The sequence below is a fragment of the Oncorhynchus tshawytscha genome, linkage group LG34 (genome assembly GCF_018296145.1).
Source record: "Oncorhynchus tshawytscha isolate Ot180627B linkage group LG34, Otsh_v2.0, whole genome shotgun sequence".
In the NCBI taxonomy this organism is placed as follows: domain Eukaryota; kingdom Metazoa; phylum Chordata; class Actinopteri; order Salmoniformes; family Salmonidae; genus Oncorhynchus; species Oncorhynchus tshawytscha.
The window spans coordinates 8,024,228-8,049,935 of NC_056462.1; the positions used below are offsets into that span (position 1 = coordinate 8,024,228).

Below are 25,708 nucleotides of genomic sequence, written 5' to 3' on the forward strand. Positions count from 1 at the left end.
CAGCCAGATTGTAAACTGCTTGTAAATGCTGACCAAACAAGGTTAATCCAACAGAGGAAAGGACCAGAAAGCTACATGTCAATGTTTTCATAGAATTGAATCATCTACGAACTAAAATGTATCTGTTTGTTTGAATGTAGTTGTTGTAAATCATTGACAAATTGCATTTTACATTTAAAAAATAATTTAAATAAGTGACACATTTGACCTGACCTGATCAGGAATAACTCAGGTCCATATCCATCCCTAACACGTTCCACACAACACGGCATGTTCTCTTCAATCATATTAAAGTGTTGTCATAACCAATGGATTACATTTGCATGTCAGGTGTGGTCCATCAAGTGAGGGGATGGGCATCATCAGTTTACAGACGGGAGCACTGAGGTGTGTGGTTGAGGATGAGTGTTTCTGTGTTGTTTTCCTCAAAGATTAACTTGTATTTCATCAAATTAATCAGATCCAATGAGTGCCACCAGTACTACTATAATTGATGTGAGGAGGCTACAGCTAACAAAGACTGAGAAAATGTCAGAGGACACTACATTAACCTTTGCATACACATTTTGTTCTCTTTAGTAAGCCTTGTGTACTATTTGATAAATAACTTATATTTCTTTGAGCATTTCAATAACATATTATTTTTGGCAAGCATGTAGTGCCACCAACCAGCTCTGTGTTTAACAAGTAGGCCTACAGATTCAATTCCTATAAATGCTCATCAATCACATTGGTAGGTGTGGTTCCTGTCACACTGAGAAGGATATCTGCATGGCATGTGGTCCTTGGGAGTAGCTACAGAGGTTGTCAATGTGATATTCCACACAGTTGTGTTGGCAGGTATTTGATGTAGCCTATAGATGTACCATGCTCAGTTCTAAGGAGAGAAACAATCACAATGAGACAGCAACAACAAGAGACATCAATCACAGTGTTCAGGTTGGATTACAATTTTTTGTCTCTGATATTAGCTTTGGAAATGAGTGAAATGCTTGTATGTAAATTCCTTACAATTAAATGTAGGTTATTTTCATTGGAAAGTGCAGACACTGACTAATATTCTGAATGATGTTTTTCTGATGTGCCTTTGATATGGAGAGTTAACATTTTGGTGTTGTTGTCTCTCTCTCTCTTTCTGTGTGGTCATTGGAATGTTAAAGCCCGTGTTTCGTAACTGAGCTTGCACAAAAATGAACTCTTCCAACCATTCCACTGTTCTCTCTGGCACTCTGGAGCCAGTTTATACTTTAAAAATGGCCTGCTATTCAGTCAACCTCATACTGAGTCTACCCACCAATGTCTACGTCCTGTGGCTGATACTGACCGGAGGCGGAGGGACGATGGCCTCAGAGTTCTTCGCTCTCAACTTGGCTGTATCGGAGATCCTCTACTGCCTGTGTGCTGTCTTTGTCTTTGTCTACATGCACCTCCCTATTCCCCCTATCCTAGCTATAGCATCATTCTTTAGTTGTTTTATGTTCCTCGGCCGCCCCCTGTTCCAGTGCTGCATATGTTTTGAGCGCTACCTGGCAGTTGTCCACCCTGTGGTCTTCCTGAAGTACAGACCCCTGAGATACAAGGTGGGGTGTTCTGGATTGGTTTGGTTTGTTGTAATTGGGTCCTGTTTTAATTCTATCCTTGTAAAAGAACACCAAATTGTCACGTATTATGTGTCTTTCAGTGAAGATCTTGTCTTACTTTTATTTATGTTATTCTGCTGCCTCTCAGTTCTCAGGGCTCTGAAACAGCCTGGGCCGGGGGAAGGGGAGAGAGGGAGGGAGGGGACAAATAAAATGAAGATGAGGGCGTTTAAGATCATTTTGATTATCATGGTGTCTATGATGGCAAACTACCTTCCATGGGTAGTGGTTTTACCTTTAAATGGAATCTTAGATATGGGGCAGTTTTCTAATGCCAAATATGTGTCTCTCTACATCAGTGTGGTCAGTGGGTTTGTGCAGCCCCTTCTCTACCTCCACAGGGCTGGGAAACTGCCCTTCATCAAAGGTCTCTGAGGGAGAGTTTATATTCCCAGTTTCACCTGATACAGAGGGCCAATTTTAACCTGTTTACAACTGTTACATGATATCTTGTGAAGAGGTTGGTAGTTGTAGATGCACTGGCAAAAATATGGATGTGTTTTGATTAGGGTTGCAATATTCTGGTAACGTTACCAAAAAGGTTCTCCAGAAATCCTTGTCAGAATATTCCCTTAATCAGGAGGGAAATGCAAGGAAATCCAGAATTTTACATCCCTAGGTTTGATAGTGAGATGCGACGATTAGACCCACATTTATTGTTTTCATCCTTCATATTCAATAAATTCTTGTGTTGAACTACTTATGTATTTTGCTTTTTGTAGAGCAGACAAAAAAAAAATGCAACTATTAGAGGTCTTTGCATGTACATTTGGGTTTGACTCCAGTCAGAATTAACAAGCTATTTGCATGTCAGGTCAAGGGAAATGATACACAACTGCAGGCAGGGGGTCAGACACTCCTCTTGTTGGTGCTCTGGCCTGTGTCCAAAATGGCACCCTATAACATATCAAGGGCTCTGGTCAGAAGATGTGCACTATATAGGGAATGTGGAGACATTTTGAACGCACCTTGATTAAATCATCAGTGTGACGTAACACACAGGTGGGGCAGGGAAGGGTCAGGTAGAGCAGAGATTTGGATCAGGACCAGCATCTGTGACAGGCACAACCACAACACACCCCAGGGGACAGGGACGCTGCATCAATACAGGTTACCAAAAATGTTGTTTTTTTTTACGTTACAATATGAATTTGAACACCAAAAGAATAAAAACATCAAATATAGGAAAATACATTGTTCAGGATTTTATCTCCCCTTAATTAATCACATCACAAGCAACTTTTACCAGTTGAATATAATACTTTTCTGGACACTAGATTTAATATTTTGGTTTCATTTTGATACTCCAGGACAGGAAATACTCAGAGCAGATTGTGGATTAATACTTTTTTCTTCTTTCTATCTGTAAAATGCTAAAGAATTATTTTTGACACATTTTTCTAAGAAAGGTTTATACAGAATATATATTTTTTTACAACATGTCAATAGATCCCTATGGACAAGTCTCTGGAATATATTGAAGAATAGCCACACACAATGTGTTTTATGCAGATACTTCTGAAGCTGAGAAAAGTGACTTAGCGTGTGGGAAGAGTTTGACTTTCGGGAAATGGCATTTTAAAACATGTAGACTGATTCTAGACTACGACATGCTAAACACATTTTTAGACCCAATCACCATCTCTTCAAACTAAGTTACTACATACAGTATAGTCCAGTTTGTTACATTCTTTATGAAATGGTCATTTAAATTATGTGTAATTCGATGTAGCAAGCTTTGAAATTATGGGTGTATGTCCATTTTAATGTGGTTCATATTCACGAAATTCTTACGACGCTGGTCTGATAAACTAATGAAAATATACATTTTTATCAAGATTTTGACATTTTTATGTTTATTGAGGCCGATACGTAAAGCTTTTTAAAGAGCAGTGATATTAGCAAGAGCAGTGTGTAGGTTTCTTCTTATGTTATTTTCTGAAAAGACTAATATTAACGGACCAAAATACCAACAAATCTCAAAAGTCATAGGTAGATGCAAAAATGTAATTTCAGCCTTAAATCTTAATATGTATTTGTTTGTCGTGTCTTTGATAATATTTTTGGAGTAAAGGAGGAATTTCAAGTGACAACTTGATGATCATCTTGGGGCGGCAGGTAGCCTAGTGGTTATTGTGTTGGATGTAATGGCAGATTTCCTCCTCTTCCTCTGAAGAGGAGGTGTAGCAGGGATCGGACCAAAACGCAGCGTGGTAAGTGTCCATGTTTTAATCGCATAAACTGAACATGACACAATACAAAATAACAAAGTAAATATAACCGAAACAGTCCCATGTGGCACAAACACTAACACAGGAAACAAACACCCACAAACCAACAGTGAAACCCAGGCTACCTAAGTATGATTCTCAGAGACAACTAACGACACCTGCCTCTAATTGAGAACCATACTAGGCCAAAACAGAAACCTAAACATAGAAACACAAAACATAGACTGCCCACCCCAGCTCACGTCCTGACCAACACTAAAACAAAGAAAACACAAAAGAACTATGGTCAGAACGTGACATTGGACTAGTAACTGAAAGGTTGCAGAATCGAATCCCTGAGCTGACAAGGTAAAACAAATCTGTCGTTCTGCTCCTGAACAAGGCAGTTGACCTACTGCTCCTAGGCCGTCATTGAAAATAAGAATTAGTTCTTAACTGACTTGTCTAGTTAAATAAAGGTTAAAAAATCTTCTCGTGATGCATTTGTGTGTTTCTGATCTGACTGTGTTCATCTTCTCCCAACACCAGGTTGTGTCCCAAATGGCATTCTATTCACTACAGCAGGTATTCCCAAATTGATGGGGGTACGCAAAATAAAAATGTTATTCACATTTTTTTTCACATTTTCAAACCGTCCATTTATATTTTCCAACGTGGCTATACGTTTGGGTAAGGTTTTTTTCTCGCCTGAGTAGCCTCATTTCACTGCCAAAAATAAAATTAAACCATCTAGTGTTCAGCGAAATAACAACACAATGTCAAATACAGGTAGCCTAGTTAAATAATTAACATACAATCACATTAACCGTTACTCTCATTGCGGAAATTTCAACAACCCTCCATATGTAGCCAAACGTAACTGCTGCTCATGTTGGTGTCTGTACTGAAGACGCAAAAGCCATGACAGGGAGACATAGTGGAGTGGTAACGCGCGTGGAAGCAAGTGCTCCCGACGCCACTTGGGTACACTGCAGCATCCACCGAGAGGCTCTTGCTGCCAAGGGAATGTCTGACAGCTTGAAAGACGTTTTGGACACTACAGTGAAAATGGCCAAACAGTTCTATTTTTGTTTCATCAGACCAGGGGACATTTCTCCAAAAAGTACGATCTTTGTCCCCATGTGCAGTTGCAAACCATAGTCTGGCTTTTTTATGGCGGTTTTGGAGCAGTGGCTTCTTCCTTGCTGAGCGGCCTCTCGGGTTATGTCGATATAGGACTCGTTTTACTGTGGATATGGATACTTTTGTACCTGTTTCCTCCAGCATCTTCACAAGGTCCTTTGCTGTTGTTCTGGGATAGATTTGCACTTTTCGCACCAAAGTACGTTCATCTCTAGGAGACAGTACGTGTCTCCTTCCTGAGCGGTATGACGGCTGCCTGGTCCCATGGTGTTTATACTTGCATACTATTGTTTTGTACAAATGAACATGGTACCTTCAGGAATTTGGAGATTTTGTGTATGTCAACTTAGTGTATGTAAACTTCTGACCCACTGGAATTGTGATACAGGGAATTACAAGTGAAATAATCTGTCTGTAAACAATTGTTGGAAAATTACTTGTGTCATTGTTAAGGGAATTTTTATCAATGATGATAAATTATGTATACATTTCAATCAGGACAGACTAATCAGAAAACTATTATATTACTGTATATGTATGAATTGTCTTTTTAATCCTAGTACTGAATATAATGTGTGTAAATATAATCAAGAATTAGAACAATGACTGTCTGTACCATGGTAGAAATGAATGAACGTATAGCCAGTCTGGCTAGAAGGCTAGAAGGCTACACAAGCTGACCTTGGCTCGGTCATATATTATCTTAATAGGGAGAGACATGTGAGAACCATACAGCCATTGTACTAGAGCGGAGATGACACGGGCTAGTACTAAAACTAATGACGTCCTTTTCAGTTTATAACCTGTGGTAAAATGTGTAATGGGCAGTACTCTCGTGAATAAAAGCTGCTGATTGACTTTAAGACTGGGCTCTGTCCATTTTATACAAATAGAAGTCATACAAATTCTTATGAATCGACAGAGTGTTTAATTTTAATTGGGTATTAAAACAGAGGAATTTAATTCCTGCAACAGTCATGCACAAAGTAGACTTCCTAACCGACTTGCTAAAACTATAGTTTGTCAACAAGAAATTTGTGGAGTGGTTGAAAAACGAGTTTTAATGACTACAACCTAAGCTGAAGAAAAATATCGTCCCACTGCTGAATCTAGTTGATGATCCCTGCCGTAGGCTATACAGTTTCAATTACGGTCATTCAAAGTTAACTTAAAATATACCAATGTGCTCAAATTCATAAAAAAGGTATATGGTATGAGACATTGGAATCATTTCACAATTTCAATAGCAGTAATGAGAATACATTTCACAATATCATTTCAAGCACGTGATGGTGAATGCCTGAATACAAATATATCTAGTTGGAAACATTTTTCACTATCAAGGAGAATCAAGTAAGTTTTAAGAACTTGAAATGACAATCAACATCGTCATTTCACTATCAATCATGTTACTACTGTGCAAATCAGACACATTTCATCATTGGACGGTAGGTATCCCGGTTAGAATCATGTAAGCAATAAATTATCAAACACTGTGGATATCGATTGCCATAGTCAAATCTACCGATATTTCCTTTCAAATTGACATCAGGTCGATGTTTTTTCTTTCAATTTAGGTAACCCTAAGTCTTCTACTCACCAGCTGTGTATATTCTCCTAACCTGCTACGAAAATAGGTATCCCTTCTAGACAAAACCGGATTTATCCTCCAACCTCCTTCTCTTCTGAACCTCTTCTTTCTACTTTGAAGAGTATTTTATTTTCTTGGCTGCCCATTCTCCTCCCCCTCAGTAGTGCCGCTACAAGCTGTAAATAAAGACACACACAACAACCTCATATCTAGTATATGGCACAAAGAGCTTACTGAGATGATACACAGACTGTTTGGCAGATGTGCTTACAGGCCATGAAAACAGAAAGATATTTAGACACCCACACACACAATGAGAATGAGCAATGCATGGGAAGATGCTGCGGTGGACTGACCCATTGACCTGGTTAGCTAACGTTAACTAGCTACATGGTTGACAATGCAGCTAGCTAGCTTAGCCAGAATATCTTGTGGCAACCTAATGTGACAGTTAGATATTGCCAAACACATCCAACAAACAGAGATAATATGGGGAGTTATGTCTGTCAAATGCTGGGTTAGCCAAAGATAACTAGCTTTTTAGCTACCTAGAAATTTGATTTACACTCACCACGAAAACACAATTTCAACAGCAAAACTATGTCTTAGAAATACTTATCTTACTCCAGAAACATATAAAATTACAAATGACCTCTGATAGCATCTGGCTAAGAACCCAAGAGAAAAAATATCCTCAGGAGTGAAGACGTCACTTCAAGAGCCATGGAGCTACGTTAACGTTTCCCAAACTCTGTCCTGGTGACCCCAAGGGGTGCATATATTTTATTTTTTGCCCTAGCACTACACAGGTTATTTAAAATAATCAACTGTGTAGCGCCAGGGCAAAAAATGAAATATGCACCCCTTACGGTCCCCAGGACCGAGTTTGGGAAATGCTGAGATACAGAGTTTTTAAAGGACTTCTTCAGGGAGGTTTAATGGCAGTTGGCATCCAATATATTGCATTACTGACACCAACTGGACTGGAGTATACATCCATTATGCTTTGTGATACAAAAATGTACAAGGAAGAAGGGAAAAAATGGCTCTACCAACTAACCCTACACTCATAAAAAAAACACCCCGTTACACAATTTTAACCTTAGATGATCCTACACCAGGCCGCCGGGCTGGGAGGATGGGGCTCTACCAATCAACAACCCCTGTAAATCTTCTGCAGTTAAATCTAGTAATCCCAATTACCACTCTGCAGCTGCCCCAACAGCACCTACAGTGCAAAATAATTCATCCCCCTATGCGTTTTTGCTATTTTGTTGCATTACATCCTTTAATTTAAATATATTTTTATTTGGATTTCATGTAATGGACATACACAAAATAGTCCAACTTGGTGAAGTGAAATGGAAAAAATAACTTGTTTCAAAAAATAAAATTAAAACAAATACGGAAAAGTGGTGTGTGCATATGAATTCATCCCCTTTTCTAAGAAGACCCTAAATAAGATCTGGTGCAACCAATTACCTTCATAAGTCACATAATTAGTTAAATAAAGTCCACCTATGTGCAATCTAAGTGTCACATGATCTCAGTATATATACACATGTTCTGAAAGCCCCCAGAGTCTGCAACACCACTAAGCAAGGGGCACCACCAAGTAAGCGGCACCATGAAGACCAAGGAGATCTCCAAACAGGTCAGGGACAAAGTTGTGGAGAAGTTGAATTTCTTGGAATGGCCTAGTCAAAGCCCAGACCTCAATCCAATTGAGAATCTGTGGTATGACAGCTAGGTGTCCCGCTAGCGGGACACAAGCCGACAATATCAGGGGAAATTGGAGGGGGCGCAATTCAAATAAATAATCGTACTCTTACACATACATGAACATACAACAGTCTTATACCATTTAAAGGCTTAACTTCTTGTTAATCTAACTGCGTGGTCAGATTTCAAAAAGGCTTTACGGCGAAAGCATACCATGCGATTGTCTGAGGACGGCGCCCCATATCAGCATATTTTTCAACCAGCACAGGCTTCACAAAATCACAAATAGCGATTAAATAAATCACTTACTTTTGAAGATCTTCTTTTGTTTGCCATCCCAAGGGTCCCAGCTACAACATGAATGGTCATTTTGTTAAATACAATACTCCTTTATATCCCAAAAAGTCAGTTCAGTTGGCACCATCGATTTCAGTAATCCACTTGTTCAACATGCAGACAAAGGAGTCCAAAAAGCTACCAGTAAACTTCGTCCAAACAAGTCAAACAACATTTCTATCTAATCCTCTAAAATGTAAATAAACTACAATATTTGTAAGTGCACGCCTTCTCCCTTGCATGCCGAAAGACTGGTCTTCAGGTGGTCTCCTAACAAAAACTGAAAATTCTTGTTCGTTTTTCAAAAAAGAAGCCTGAAACTTTGAATAAAGACTGTTCATGTCAAGTGGAAGCCATAGGAATTTCAATCCGGATTTACATAGAAGCAATAGGTTTCCATAATAAGAGCCTGGGATCTCAAAAAACAGCGTAACCCATCCAACTTGAAGGAGATGGAGCAGTTTTGCCTTGAATAATGGGCAAAAATCCCAGTGGCTAGATGTGCCAAGTTGCAGCTGTAACTGCTGCAAAAGGTGGCTCTACAAAGTATTGACTTTTGGGGGGTGAATAGTTATACATGCTCAATTCTTCGTTTTTATTTTTGTCCTTTTGGTTAATTTCACAGTAAAAAAATATGTTGCATCTTCAAAGTGGTAGGCATGTTGTGTAAATCAAATGATCCAAACCCCTAAATTTTTTTATTTTACTTCCAGGTAGTAAGGCAACGAAATAGGAAAAATGCGAAGGGTGGGTGAATACTTTCACAAGCCACTGCATTTTCTATTTACGTTCCATTCCTGTGGTACAGTTGATAACCATGGCAATGGTTAGAAAAGCCTGGTGTGTCACACCAAAGAGCGTGCATCACAAACCCCAGGAATACTCAAATTAAATTGCTCCACCACACCTAACGCTACCCCAGAAATTACTACTTTCAATGGTGCCCTGTTCCTAAGAGCAAAGCAAGGCACAGAGTGCCCGCTCCCTCTGGGTGGAAGAAACACAAACACACATCACAATTCCACTTCTGGTTACCTTCACCGATTAACAGTATTCAACATCTTTTCCTTCCAACTTGATACCACATATGGATCAGCCAAAAGGCCTGGATCTACATTCTCTAGGAATCTCACTCCCATTGGGCTAAACTCATCTTTATCATAACCATCAGGATGCGACTCTGTATCTTCAAGAACCCCCCCCCCCTATTCTTGCACTCTTCCTCCCTCAGTTAATTCCCCCTCACAATCATCAACTTATCTTTTACGCTTTACGACCACCATCTTCTCTTCTCTGTGCTTATCGACCAATCCGACGGAAGCAGCCATTGGGCTCTCTCCACCTCCCACCTGTTTGTTTGCAGATAGCCATCCTTTGCACTGTTTTTTGTGTCGAGCGAGCAGCTCGGACACATCGCTACTTCTTCAACATTTTCCAAATCCGCTTTAGTTATGGTAAATCTGTAGCCAAATGTCCAGGGAAAACAGTATGTCTCTTCATTCATGTCGTATTCAAATTCCTCAAACTGCACTTTGATGAATTCTGGCTGTTTGTACACGGTTGTCCACGAGGTGATGACCAACCGGATCACAACTAAACCGCACGCTTATTTACCACCCACCAACCTCCTCTCATCGGAATTGCCGTAAGACACTTTGAGAGCTAATGGACTTAAGAGTTTCGATGAAAAGCTATTTTTGAAACATTTTTTGGGTCAAGAGGTCATGAAACGTTCGTACAGACGTAAAGGGGAACCAATAGTATCGATTAATGTAAAATGAAAAAAACAATTCAGACAGTGATATAATAATCTATATTATAATCTATGAAAATGAAATGATTTGGTAAAATGTAACAGAGTAAAAGTAAGTTACTTCCTGCAGAAATTACTTGAGCAAGAGTACAAGTACAGCCCACACAGAGTAACTAAAAGAGTACTAGTCCCTCCAAAAATTTAAAGGGCAGCAGTGGGCTGGATTCAACCCCATGCCAGCTCTGGCATATGTGTGCTGGGGTCATCTGCTGTAACCACTGGACAATACAGGCACTGAAACAACCATTAATGTATTTTGCCTATTGCTTGCCTTGAACATATAATAGAACAATTAAATCAACAACAAAAAACAGGATGTCCGGGGGAGGCAGGGGAGCAGGTATCTGGTGAGTGGTGGCTATTCAACAGCCTTATTTTTTATTTTTAAGTTAACCAGGTAAGTTGACTGAAAATACACTCTCATTTACAGCAACTACCTGGGGATTAGTTACAGGGGAGAAGAGGGGGAATGAATGAGCCGATTGGAAGCTGGGTGTGATTACGCCAGTTATATGCATCCAGGGTCCTCCATTTATCTCTATGATGGAAACTTGACACCAAAACACCTGTTATTGTGCCAAAATAAAGACATGTAAAGTGATAATTTAAACATTGAACAACATAATTAGTTAGATACATGAGTAATTTCAGATTCATACAATCAACATTGAACATTTGACAGAGAACAGTAGAGATTATATTTCTCTCATTTCAATGTAAAGGTTTTGAAAATCATATTTTTACTATTTTATTAATTTGTATGCAGATAAAAATGTCTACAACGAACCTGTAATAGAAGAAAATGATTCAAATGAGCACTACTCTTCATGGTTCTCCTTTTGTTGCAACTTGTTCACTATGTTTGGTAGTGATAAATCTATTGGGGTGGTAAGGAATTCAGGTTAATATATTGAAATATACAATACAAAAAAGTGTAAGTAGTATACTGTATATATCTATCTCACATACTGTATGTCAGAATATGTTTGCTGAAAGTTTGGGAAAAGTAGGATGCAAATTTGCATATTCTTTCAACCCCCCAAATTTGCACCACTTCTGTGAAAGGATAGGGTATAGGGTGGCATTTTGGAAACAGAGCAGAGACAAGAGGAGTGTCTGCCCCCCTGCCAGCCTGCCTGCACTCGTGTGAAGTACATGATATTTCCCTTGACCTGACATGAAAATAGTCTGTTTACTCTGACTGGACACAAACCCAGTTAAGAGATCCAAATGTGTATTTATTTTTAATGACTGCATGATTGCCAGATTGTTTCTGCTCTATCAACAGTAACAGACATGAGTGGTTCAACAGAAGCATTTATTGAATATGAAGGATTCAAAAATGAAAAGAAAATGTGCAAAATAAACATTTTTTATTAACATTTGTTTAACCCTTGAAAACATTTGGGTCTTATCGTCCAATCTCACTATTAAATACGGACACAAAGATGAAATGTGAAGCACTTGCAAGAATCTTCCCAGATAACAGGGAATTAATCAAACCTTGAGTTGCACATTCTGGATTTCCATGTTATTCCCTCCTGATTACGGGTATCTTCCGACCAGAATTCATGTAAAAACGTTTTGGTAACGTTACCGGAAAATTGCAACCCTAATCAAAACGTACATATTTTTGCCAGCGCATCTACACCTACCAACCTCTTCACAAGATATCACATAACATTTGTAAAAAACAGGTTACAATTGGGGGTATCAACTCTCCCTCAGAAACCTCTGATACAGGGTAGATTCCCTGCCCTGCGGAGGTAGAGGAGGGACTCCACAAACCGACTGACCACACTGATAAAGAGCCAAATATATGTGGCATAAAGCAACTGCCCAGAATCTAAGATTCCAAGAAAAGTTAAAACCACTATCCATGGGAGGTAGTTCACCGTCATAGACACCATGATAATCAAAATGATCTTAAACGCCCTCATCTTCATGTTATTTGTCCCCTCCCTCCCTCTCTCCCCTTCCCCCGGCCCAGGCTGTTTGTCAGGGATTTGGGTGACAAGCCAAATTTCTTCAGCCTCCTGAGGTTGAAGAGGCGCTGTTGCACCTTCTTCACCACACTGTCTGTGTTAGTGGACCATTTCAGTTTGTCTGTGATGTGTACGCTGAGGAACTTAACTTTCCACCTTCTCCACTGCTGTCGCTTCGTCGTTGTTGGTAATCAAGCCCACTACTGTTATGGTGTCTTCAAATTTGATGATTGAGTTGAAGGCGTGCATGGCCACGCAGTCGTGGGTGAACAGGGAGTACAGGAGGGGGCTGAGCATGCAGCAAAGTGGAGATGTTGTTCCCTACCTTCACCACCCTGGGGGCAGCCTGTTAGAAAGTCCAGGACCCAATTGCACAGGGCTGGGTTGAGACCCAGGGCCTCCAGCTTGATGTTGAGCTTGGAGGGTACTATGGTGTTGAATGCTGAGCTGTAGTCAATGAATAGCATTATTTCATAGGTATTCCTTTTGTCTAGATGGTATAGGGCAGTGTGTAGTGTGATTGCATCGTCTGTGGACCTGTTGGGGCGGTATACAAACTGAAGTAGTTCCAGGGTGGCCGGTAAGGTGGAGGTGATATGATCCTTGACTAGTCTCTCAAAGCACTTCATGATGAGTGCTACAGGGCAGTAGTCATTTAGTTCAGTTATCTTTGCCTTCTTGGGTACAGGAACAATGGTAGCCATCTTGAACAGACTGAGATAGGGAGCGATTGAAAATGTCCGTAAACACACCAGCCAGCTGGCCTGCGCATGCTCTGAGGACGCGGCTAGGGATGCTGTCTGGGCCAGCAGCCTTGCGAGGGTTAACACGTTTAAATATTTTACTCATGCTGGCCACAGAGAAGGAGAGGAGGTGGCACAGTCATTTTTATCGGGCAGCGACGGTGGCACTGTATTTTCCTCAAAGCGGGCAAAGAAGGTGTTTAGTTTGTCTGGAAGTGTGACGTTGTTGTCCGTGACATGGCTGGTTTTCTATTTGTAGTCCATGATTTCCTGTAGACCCTGTCACATATGTCTCGTGTAAGAGCCGTTGAATTACGACTCCACCTTGTCTCTGTACCGACATTTTGCTTGTTTGATTGCCTTGGAGGGAATAACGACACTGTACATATTCAGCCATATTCCCAGATCGCTTTCCATGGTTAAATGCGGTGGTTTGAGCTTTCAGTTTTGCGCGTTTCTGGTTAGGGTATGGTTTAATAGTCACAGTGGGTACAACATCTCCAATGCACATCTTTATAAACTCACTCACCGAGTCAGCGTATAGGTCGATGTTCTCTGAAGCTGACTGGAACGTATTCCGATTGGTCAGACCTGCGTTGAATGGTTCTAGTCACTGGTACATCCTGTTTGAGTTTCTGCCTATAAGATGATAGGATCAAGATGGCGTCGTGGTCGGATTTGCCGAAGGGAGGGCAGGGGAGGGCTTTGTATGCATCACGTAAGTTAGAGTAGCAGTGGTCAAGTGTATTGGCCCTGCGCATAGTGCAATCAATATGCTGGAAGAATTTAGGTAGCCTTGTTCTCAAATTTGCTTTGTTAAAATCCCCAGCTAAAATAAATGCAGCCTCAGGATATATGGTTTCCAGTTTACATAGAGTCCAGTGAAGTTCCTTGAGGGCCGCCTTGGTGTCTGCTTGAGGGGGAATGTACACAACTGTGACTATAACCGATGAGAATTCTCTTGGTAGGTAAAATGGGCGGCATTTGATTGCAAGGAATTCTAGGTCAGGTGAGCAGAAGGACTTGAGTTCCTGTATGTTGTTATGATGGTACCAGGAGTCATTAATCATGAAGCATACACTCCCGCCCTTCCTCTTCACAGAGAGGTGTTTATCTCTGTCGGTGCGATGCATGGAGAAGCCCGGAGGCTGAACTGATTCTGGCAACATAACATATAAACTGGTCAAACTAAGGAGAGAATCAATCTTCAGGATGTTATTATCACATATATCCAATAACGTTCCAACCGGAGCATTCATTTTTGTCTACAGAGTAATGTAACGCATGGCGATATCATGAGTACTGTGCATAACCAGGAACTGGCGTTCTGCCAGACCACTGACTCATTCCCCTCCCATCCGGCCCCACATCACACTAGAGGCTTCATTCCACATTCTACTGACTGTTGACATCTAGTGGAAGGCATAGGAAGTGCGAACAGATCCATATCTTACTGGGATGTGGATAGGCGATGAGTTGAAAATCAACCAGCCCCAGAATTTCCACTTCCTGTTTGGAAGTTTGCCTGCCCTATGAGTTCTGTTATACTCACAGACATAATTCAAACAGTTTTAGAAACTTCAGAGTGTTTTCTATCCAATAGTAATAATAATATGCATATATTCGCAGCTGGGACAGAGTAGGAGGCAGTTCACTATAGGCACGCAATTCATCCAAAGTGAAAATGCGGCCCCCTAACATGTAAATATATGTATGAACATAACAAGATTCAACAACTGAGACATAAACTGAACAAGTTCCACAGACATGTGACAAACAGAAATGGAATAATGTGTCCCTGATCAAAGGGGGGAGTCAAAATCAAATGTAACTGGTGTGGCCACCAGCTGCATTAAGAACTGCAGTGCATCTCCTCCTCATGGACTGCACCAGATTTGCTTGTTCTTGCTGTGAGATGTTACCCCACTCTTCCACCAAGGCACCTGCCAGTTTCCGGACATTTCTGGGGTGGAATGGCCCTAGCCCTCACCCTCCGATCCAACAGGTCCCAGACATGTTGAATAGGATTGAGATCCGGGCTTTCCCTAGCCATGGCAGAACACTGACATTCCTGTCTTGCAGGAAATCACGCACAGAACGAGCAGTATGGCTGGTGGCATTGTCATGCTGGAGGGTCATGTCAGGATGAGCCTGCAGGAAGGGTACCACATGAGGGAGGAGGAGGATGTCTTCCCTATAACGCAGTGTTGAGATTGCCTGCAATGACAACAAGCTTAGTCCGATGATGCTGAAACACACTGCCCCACACCATGACAGACCTTCCACCTCCATATCGATCCTGCTCCAGAGTACAGGCCTCAGTGTAATGCTCATTCCTTCGACAATAAAAGCGAATCCAACCATCACCCCTGGTGAGACAAAACCGCGACTCGTCAGTGAAGAGCACTTTTGCCATTCCTGTCTGGTCCAGCGACGGTGGGTTTGTGCCCATAGGCGACGTTGTTGGAGGTGATGTGTGGTGAGAACCTGCCTTACAACAGGCCTACAAGCCCTCAGTCCAGCCTCTCTCAGCCTATTGTGTGGACAGTCGGAGCACTTATGGAGGGATTGTGTGTTCCTGGTGTAACTCGGGCAGTTGTTGTTGCCATCCTGTATCTGTCCCGCAGGTGTGATGTTCTGATGTACCGATCTTGTGCAGGTGTTCTTACATGTGGTCTGCCACTGCGAGGACAATCATCTGTCCGTCCTGTAGCGCTGTCTTAGGCGTCTCACAGTACGGACATTGCAATATATTGCCCTGGCCACATCTGCAGTCCTCCTGCCTCTTTGCAGCATGCCTAAGACACGTTTACGCAGATGAGCAGGGACCCTGGGCATCCTTTTTTGAGGGTTTTTCAGAGTCAGTAGAAAGGCCTCTTTAGTGTCCTAAGTTTTCATAACTGTGACCTTAACTGCCTACCGTCTGTAAGCTGTTAGTGTCTTAATGACTGTTCCACATGTGCATGTTCATTAATTGTTTATGGTTCATTGAACAAGCATGGGACAGTGTTTAAACCCTTTACAATTAAGATCTGAGAAGTTACTTGGATTTTTACGAATTTCTTTGAAAGACAGAGTCCTGAAAACGGGACGTTTCTTTTTTTGCTGAGTTTATATCCAATAATTCTTTGTGGCTGTATGTAATAAGATTTAAGATTTCCTGGGTTAACAATGTAAGAAATAATACATTAAAAAACTAAATACTGCATAGTTTCCTAAGACCTCGAAGCAAGAAGACCATTTCTGTCTGCTTTTTTTCTTTAACCTCTTGATTCTAGCCATCCCGGATCCGGGATCGTGAATACAGCCTCAAAGCTCATTACCATAACGCAACGTTAACTATTCATGAAAATCGCAAATGAAATGAAATAAATATGCTAGCTCTCAAGCTTAGCCTTTTGTTAACAACACTGTCATCTCAGATTTTCAAAATATGCTTTTCAACCATAGCAAAACAAGCATTTGTGTAACAGTATTGATAGCTAGCGTAGCATTTAGCGTTAGCATTAAGCAGGCAACATTTTCACAAAAACAAGAAAAGCATTCAAATAAAATAATTTACCTTTGAAGAACTTCGGATGTTTTCAATGAGGAGACTCAGTTAGATAGCAAATGTTCAGTTGTCCAAAAAGATTCTTTGTGTAGGAGAAATCGCTCCGTTTTGTACATCACGTTTGGCTACCAAAAAAACCTGAATATTCAGTCATCAAAACGCCAAACTTTTTTCCAAATTAACTCCATAATATCGACTGAAACATGGTAAACGTTGTTTAGAATCCATCCTCATGTGTTTTTCACATATCTCTTCGATGATATATCGTTCGTGGAAGTCTCTTCTCTCCCCTCAATCACATGGATCAATGCGTGCAGCTTGGAGATTACGCACCAATTTAGACAAAGGACACCGGGCGGACCCCTGGTAAATGTAGTCTCTTATGGCCAATCTTCCAATGATATGCCTACAAATACGTCACAATGCTGCAGACAACTTGGGGAAACAATGGACAATGAGGATCATTGTCATGCTGAAAGACCCAGCCACATTTCATCTTCAATGCCCTTGCTGATGGAAGGAGGTTTTCACTCAAAATCTCACGATACATGGCCCCATTCATTCTTTCCTTTACACGGATCAGTCGTCCTGGTCCCTTTGCAGAAAAACAGCCCCAAAGCATGATGTTTCCACCCCCATGCTTCACAGTAGGTAAGGTGTTCTTTGGATGCAACTCAGCATTCTTTGTCCTCCAAACACGACGAGTTGAGTTTTTACCAAAAAGTTCTATTTTGGTTTCATCTGACCATATGACATTCTCCCAATCTTCTTCTGGATCATCCAAATGCTCTCTAGCAAACTACAGACGGGCCTGGACATGTACTGGCTTAAGCAGGGGGACACATCTGGCAGTGCAGGATTTGAGTCCCTGGCGGCGTAGTGTGTTACTGATGGTAGGCTTTGTTACTTTGGTCCCAGCTCTCTGCAGGTCATTCACTAGGTCCCCCCGTGTTGTTCTGGGATTTTTGCTCACCGTTCTTGTGATCATTTTGTCCCCATGGGGTGAGATCTTGCGTGGAGCCCCAGATCGAGGGAGATTATCAGTGGTCTTGTATGTCTTCCATTTCCTAATAATTGCTCCCACAGTTGATTTCTTCAAACCAAGCTGCTTACCTATTGCAGATTCAGTCTTCCCAGCCTGGTGCAGGTCTACATTTTTGTTTCTGGTGTCCTTTGACAGCTCTTTGGTCTTGGCCATAGTGGAGTTTGGAGTGTGACTGTTTGATGTTGTGGACAGGTGTCTTTTATACTGATAACAAGTTCAAACAGGTGCCATTAATACAGGTAACGAGTGGAGGACAGAGGAGCCTGTTAAGGAAGAAGTTACAGGTCTGTGAGAGCCAGAAATCTTGCTCGTTTTTAAGTCACCAAATACTTATTTTCCACCATAATTTGCAAATAAATTAATAAAAAATCCTACAATGTGATTTTCTGGATTTTTTTTCTCATTTTGTCTGTCATAGTTGAAGTGTACCTATGATGAAAATTACAGGACTTGCACAATTGATGGCTGACTAAATACTTTTTTGCCCCACCTGGGCTGGCGCGGTTACACGTGGTTACACGTGGTCTGTGGTTGTGAGGTCAGTTGGACGTACTGCCAAATTCTCTAAAATGTCACTGGAGGCGGCTTATGATAGAGAAATTAACATTAATTTCACATCAGCATGCAAATTGAACAAAACCTAAGACATCGATGGCATTGTGTGACAAAACTGCACATTTTAGAGTGGCCTTTTGTTGTCCCTAGCACAAGGTCCACCTGTGTAATCATGCTGGTTAATCAGCTTCTTGACATGCCACACCTGTCAGATGGATGGATTATCTTGGTAAAGGAGAAATGCTCACTAACAAAGAAACTATTTCATGCCCAAAAAGTTTAAAGAAATAAGCTTTTTTGTGAGCACGGAACATTTCTGGAAACTTTTATTTCAGCTCATAAAACACCTACATGTTGTGTTTATATTTTATTCCGTATACACTGTTGTCGGGTCTTTACACATGAACGCTCACTCATTCGGGAACAATTGCAATCAATATATATATTTACACTCAGTGTGTCGTCTTGATCGCTGGTGAAAAGTTTGTGTCTTTCGTAGAATTGTCCGTCTCCCTCTCTCTCTCTCTCTCGGTTAGAGGGGATAGTTCAAAGTGACATTCGTTATTGCATGGATGTTTCGGCGGTTGTCGTTCTTCGCGTTCAATGATACCGAATTCCTAGCTGCAGACTAGTAATTAATATCAAAGACTTGTTCTCATTCTGTCGTTATCAATAGTCTAAGAGTTTGAAACCTCTTGGTGTTAGGGGGCAGTATTTTCATTTTTGGAAAAAAAACATTCCAGTTTTAAACGGGATATTTTGTCAGGAAAAGATGCTCGAATATGCATATAATTGACAGCTTTGGATAGAAAAAACTCTAACGCTTCCAAAACTGTAAAGATATTGTCTGTGAGTATGACAGAACTGATGTTGCAGGCGAAAGCCTGAGAAAAATCCAATCCGGAAGTGCCCCAGGTTTTGAAAGCACTGCGTTCCAATGACTCCCTATTCAGCTGTGAATGTCCCATCAATGAGCTTACGCTTTCTATGTATTCCCCAAGGTGTCTACAGCATTGTGACGTAGTTTTACGCATTTCTGTTGAAGAATAGCCGTAGGCAGCCACATTGCGTAAGTGGTCACATGGTGGCTCCGAGAGAGATTCTCGCGTAAAATACAGAGGTAGCCATTACTCCAATCGGTCAGAGTGAAAAATGAATTGTCCCGACTGATATATTATCGAATAGATATTTGAAAAACACCTTGAGGATGGATTCTAAACAACGTTTGCCATGTTTCTGTTGATATTATGGAGCAAATTTAGAATATTTTTCGGAGTTGTGGTGACTGCAGTTTCCGGGAGATTTCTAAGCAAAACGTGAAGAACAAACGGAGCTATTTCGCCTACAAAAATAATATTTTGGGAAAAAATGAACTTTGGCTGTCTACCTGGGAGTCTGGTGAGTGAAAACATCCGAAGTTCATCAAAGGTAAACGATTTAATTTGATTGCTTTTCTGATTTCCGTGACAAGTTTGCCTGCTGCTAGCAAGGCATAATGCTATGCTAGGCTATGATAAACTTACACAAATCCTTGCCTAGCGTTGGCTGTAAAGCATATATATGAAAATCTGAGATGACAGGGTGATTAACAAAAGGCTAAGCTGTGTTCCAATATATTTCACTTGTGATTTTCATGAATAGGAATATTTTCTAGGAAGATTTATGTCCGTTGCGTTATGCTAATTAGTGTCAGATGATGATAACGGTACCGTTCACGGGCTGGGCGTCACTACAGGTTAACCATGTGGTATGGTTTAAAGATTCAGCAATGGTCCACAACCTTTGTCCCTCCTAATGGAGAAAAAATGGGCTACAACCTTTAGCCATCTCGTAATTGAGGTAAGCTCGGTCTGCTGATAATTTCTCAAAGTTGGGTTTTATTCGGAATGGCAGAAAAGGGCTGTCCCAGGAGGCCTGACCCTAACTGGGCTCAGGAGCGGTCCTCTGATTTAGTTCAAATCAAAAGGGAATTGTATTTGTCTTCATTAAACAGTCCAAAATCATATTACACAATCATACATACAGTATCATACTCACTCATTCATCTTATACAACAATTAGATGTAAACCTCATATCTGAGGCTATTATATAAACAGCGTTATGGTAATGTGGCCACACCATCTCCCATGAGCTTCCCCAAGTTGTAACAAACGGACCAGTTCGTAGCTGGATTCTTCACCGATCTGTTATGCTTTCTCTGGAACGTGAAATTTGTTCGTACCTCAAGTTCTGTGAGGTGGAAGGATTTCCTTTGTTCTCCATGAAAAACTACTCTCTATAACTGTGTGTCCATGAGGTCTTCTCAGGAATTTACGACCTCTGACCACAGCAACCTAGTTGAAGGAGGAAAGGGGGAGGCAGGGAGAGGGGGATGGGCTTGCTATACCCAAAGAGGCCAAAGTCATGACACTTTGCAAGTTTCCATTGCATTTTCAACTTTACTGATGGTTTTGACGCAACAAATTTTGTGCCCACTCTGGTTGTGGCTATTGCACTCTAGCCCACATCTTGCAGATACAGTGCGGGTATATCTTACATGATGAGATTATTATGGATAAGACTTTAATTATTTTTGTCAAAACGGCAGCCAAGTATCGATCATCATTTGACCAGAATAAGACCCTCGATATTTATTGGAAAGGAGTATCACAACCCCATCACAGTGCACTTTCACCACCATGTGAAGTTCATCATAATTTATTTAATCTGTAGCCTAATAAACCGCATGCTTCACTGAGTCGTAGTGGAGGACCATATCATTGCATGACTTCAAGTTTACTTTGATATGATTGATGGTTATTATATTATTATTTGCGCATAAAGACAGTTCCTCCATTTCTCGCATAATTTATTTTACAGACACACCTTGTCTAGCGTATGTTGTTTTGTCGACATTTGGAAAGTTTACCAACATATGTTGTTTCCATCAGGCCTGTCGTGACATGTATCTAACATGTACTTTGCTCACTTAAAAAAGGTTGGATGGAAACCTTGTAATTAAGCAAAGTTAAGTCCAACTCCTCCAGTTGGCCAGTCCACTGCTAGAGTTGCATCGTTCAGGTTTGATGTAAAAGGTGATGGTTTCACCTCAGCCGTCATCTCTATCTCCCAAAACCATAGACCACGTCAGCCAATATCCCAAATAATATCTAGAACATATAAATATATAAGAACTGCATTCCCCTCTCTAGGATGCCAATATTTGATGACTGTGACTAGAAGTAGTACAGCTACGACCAGAAGTCACTTCTCGTAGCAGGTTAGGAGAGCCTTTTAGCTAACCCTAACCTTAACCTAAATCTCCTAACCTGTCACATTAATTATCCTAACCTTCTGCATAAATTCTCCTCACCTGCGACAAAAAAAGTCACTTCTGGTTGTAGCTGTACTCCCTCTAATGAAGGGATGGGCAACTCCAGTCCTCTGAGGCCTGATAAGTATGACAGGTGAGGAGAATAACACACCTGGCTCCAATAATTAACTAAACATTATCTTCAGTTTAGAATGCAATTAGTTGAGTCAGCTGTGTTTGCTAGGGATGGGGGGAAAGTGCAATACCACTCTGGCCAGCGAGGACTGAAGTTGGCCAGCAAGGACTGAAGTTGCCCATCCCTGCTCTAATCAAAGCCATCTTTGATCTCTGCCATGAAGTCTTGCATTTCCTGTCTGGTGATGGCCTAATGACCCACACCTGTTTGCCTCATTTCCTGATGTTAAAGTGACATTCCAGTCTCCTTTTTACCTCTAACACCTGATTTTACTTAAAAGGCACACCTCACTAGGTGTTCGAGGTATGTCATAACATTGCACACGTGGGAAAGTCCTATTTTGTTCTCCATTGTTCCTCAAGTAAGGGTGGAGGCCGACGACATCACGGATTCCCATCAGACCAACTCTTTGAAGTTGTGTCAAATAAAAACTGTGTTACTACTTTACTGTATTTATATTTGGGATATCTTATCACCAATAAATTAACAAAAATCACTGGAGGATGTTTTCAATTCTGCAGTACGCCCCGGGTAAACCAAGTTATGGCCCCCTCTAGTGATGGGAAGTTAGTGCTAATTTTGGGTTGGAGTTAAACTCTACAAGTAGACCTGGGTTCTTCCTTCTAAACAATAAAATGCATTCCTTTCTTGTAGTAATCCCTGACCTAATAGGGATTGTATAGGTGAACGCGGTAGTACAATTATTCTATAAACACAAACGTGTTTAAGACTTGAGTCTGAGGTACAGTTGAAGCAATAGCTTTAATACCGAATTCTAGGTACATGCAGTCACATTCAAATATGCCAGATACAGGAGTAAGTCCCAATCTCAAGATCAATATATAAAATACACCTCAAAGTATGCATGTATCATTACACTCATGATTATTCAGGTTCTTTCTCTCTGCCATTACAGTCGTCTGTGTGTTACCTGTTACAAAGGATGATGGAAAACAATGATATACTTCAGATATTTTAAGTTGGGTTAGCAGATTCCGTTAGCTTCAGCATTTAAAGCAGGTCACTCAATGGTATGATTGTAAGCAAATTATATGAGTTCACTTGGCATCCAGGCCATCACTTGTCATCAAGGGCAAATCAAGTCCTATCCTAATATTATTTTCCATGCCACTTTATCATTAATGAAAAGTCATGTGATTTGCAGTATTGTAATGTGGTGCTTTTTCCCCCCAGTCTTCAGTACTTCATGTCTTGTTCCACTGTCACATGCCTAATGCCATCTGATGACCACCACCTCAGAGGATACTGCATGAGCTGAAACAGCGCCAACAATCTTTTGTGAAGTTGTTTTGTCCTTCAGCTAACCATCTGGCTGATGCAAAGGTAGCTGCACCTAGGATGGTTTGTTGTTTCTTTAGGAACTCTCCTTCATATTTTGCCTTTAGTTTCTCCTCCTCCCTGTGCACCTCCTCTTCCTTCTCTCTCAAGATCCTCTTCGTCTCCTCTTCAATCGCCCTCTCAGCCTTTTGGAACATCTCAGTGGTGTAGTAGCTTCCTCCCATTCATCGTGACCATCTTGTTTATCTTCTCAAGCAGCTCAGTGACCTTGGAGCGGTTCTTCTTATCTCTGTTGTTGAAGTCATGATACCGCCCCCCGCATTTGGCAATGACATCCTGAAGATCTGAAGAGGCACGCAAAAATTCTTCAATTGTTTGTTCTTCAAGCTGGTCTGCATTTGTGAAGAGAACCATGATGCATCTTGCTGCATCTTTTCCAAAGAATGTCTGAATCATCTCCACTGAGTCTTTCTCTTCCTGTGTGAATCTAACCAACTCAATTCACTACAAGGAACACATGGGGCCCAGGAGCAGAGAAGGAGATGCACTTAGCAATCTTCTTCAGGGTCTCCTCTTGTGATAAGTTAGCGTCTAACAAGCCTGAAGTTTCAACAATAGTAACATCTCTCCCATCCACCTCCCCTCTACCCTTGTCACACTCTATTGTCAGAGAAGCAGGGGTGAGAATCAAAAACTTTTTTCTGCAGGATAGTGTTTGCTGTTGCAGTCTTCCCAACACCAGTCTTCCCAAACAGAACAATCCTCAGCATTACCTTTTGCATTTTCTGCACTGTTGGATGACAGACATGTTACTTTTAGTCTTGAAATCAGAATCAAACGTGTTTGGTCTGTAGAATCTAAACTGTGAGCAAATTAGCAATGGCTGTCTATCAATTGAACCATGTGAATGCAGCTACAACATGAAATTGTAAACTCATTTTTGCTCAAAGAGACAAAGACATCAACAGAACTACAATGATGCTGTGCATTCTGCAATGAAATATAAAATTACATAAACAATTAATCTATCAAAACTGACTATGCTACAGTAAATAAGCTATTGTGGTAGCTGGTATTAACACTTCATTACACACACCACCAGATGGCGCAGTACAGAATATGAGTACATGTTGGTATCATTTTGGCACACAACACACACACGTTGGCACACAACACACACACGTTGAGCTGGTTTGAAAATGCAGGCGACTGCCGACTGAAAGATCACCTTGCTTGATTCATAAATAACGACAAATTATTATCATTCAGTCACAATTGGCCCATACTACACCACGCGTTTGATGCTCTCGAACACGACCGTTGAATGTAGCTGCGACCAGTGTTGCCAATTTAGGTGCTATATTTAGTGAGTTTTCGTACCCTTCCTGCGACTTTTATTGGTAAAAGAGGCTAGCGAGTAGTTAGTTACAAATTCAGCTAGGAGGAGCACTGCCAGAGCCCTGCAAAATGACCTCCAGCAGGCCACAAATGTGCATGTGTCTGCTTAAACGACTCCATGAGGGTGGCATGAGGGCCCGACGTCCACAGGTGGGGGTTGTGCTTACAGCCCAACACCGTGCAGGACGTTTTTCATTTGCCAGAGAACACCAAGATTGGCAAATTTGCCACTGGCGCCCTGTGCTCTTCACAGATGAAAGCAGGTTCACACTGAGCACGTGACAGTCTGGAGACGCCGTGGAGAACGTTCTGCTGCCTGCAACATCCTCCAGCATGACCGGTTTGGCGGTGGGTCAGTCATGGTGTGGGGTGGCATTTCTTTGGGGAGCCGCACAGCCCTCCATGTGCTCGCCAGAGGTAGCCTGACTGCCATTAGGTATCAAGATGAGATCCTCAGACCCCTTGTGAGACCATATGCTGGTGTGGTTGGCCCTGGGTTCCTCCTAATGCAAGACCATGTGGCTGGAGTGTGTCAGCAGTTCCTGCAAGAGGAAGGCATTGATGCTATGGACTGGCCCGCCCGTTCCCCAATTGAACACATCTGGGACATCATGTCTCGCTCCATCCACCAACGCCACGTTGCACCACAGACTGTCCAGGAGTTGGCGGGTGCTTTAGTCCAGGTCTGGGAGGAGATCCCTCAGGAGACCATCCGCCACCTCATCAGGAGCATGCCCAGGCGTTGTAGGGAGGTCATACAGGCACGTGGAGGCCACACACACTACTGAGCCTCATTTTGACTTGTTTTAAGGACATTACATCAAAGTTGGATCAGCCTGTAGTGTGGTTGTCCACTTTAATTTTGAGTGTGACTCCAAATCCAGACCTCCATGGGTTGATCAATTTGATTTCCATTGATAATTTTTGTGTGATTTTGTTGTCAGCACATTCAACTATGTAAAGAAAAAAGTATTTCATAAGAATATTTCATTCATTCAGATCTAGGATGTGTTATTTTAGTGTTCCCTTTAGTTTTTTGAGCAGTGTATATTAGATGCTTGCTAATAACCTTTGCGCTTAGAGTCACCCTGTGAGAGACTTTGTTACATTAACAATGTCCCTCGCTGCAGGAAAGGTACTTTGGAAAAATAAAAAATGTTATGCCCCCATATGTACTACTGAAGGT

At 41.4% G+C, this 25,708-nt stretch overlaps 1 pseudogene; it reads right to left on the reverse strand.

The window, feature by feature from the left end:
- Positions 1 to 22,946: 22,946 nt before the first annotated feature.
- On the reverse strand, positions 22,947 to 23,894 carry LOC112231555 (annotated as a pseudogene).
- Positions 23,895 to 25,708: the final 1,814 nt, after the last annotated feature.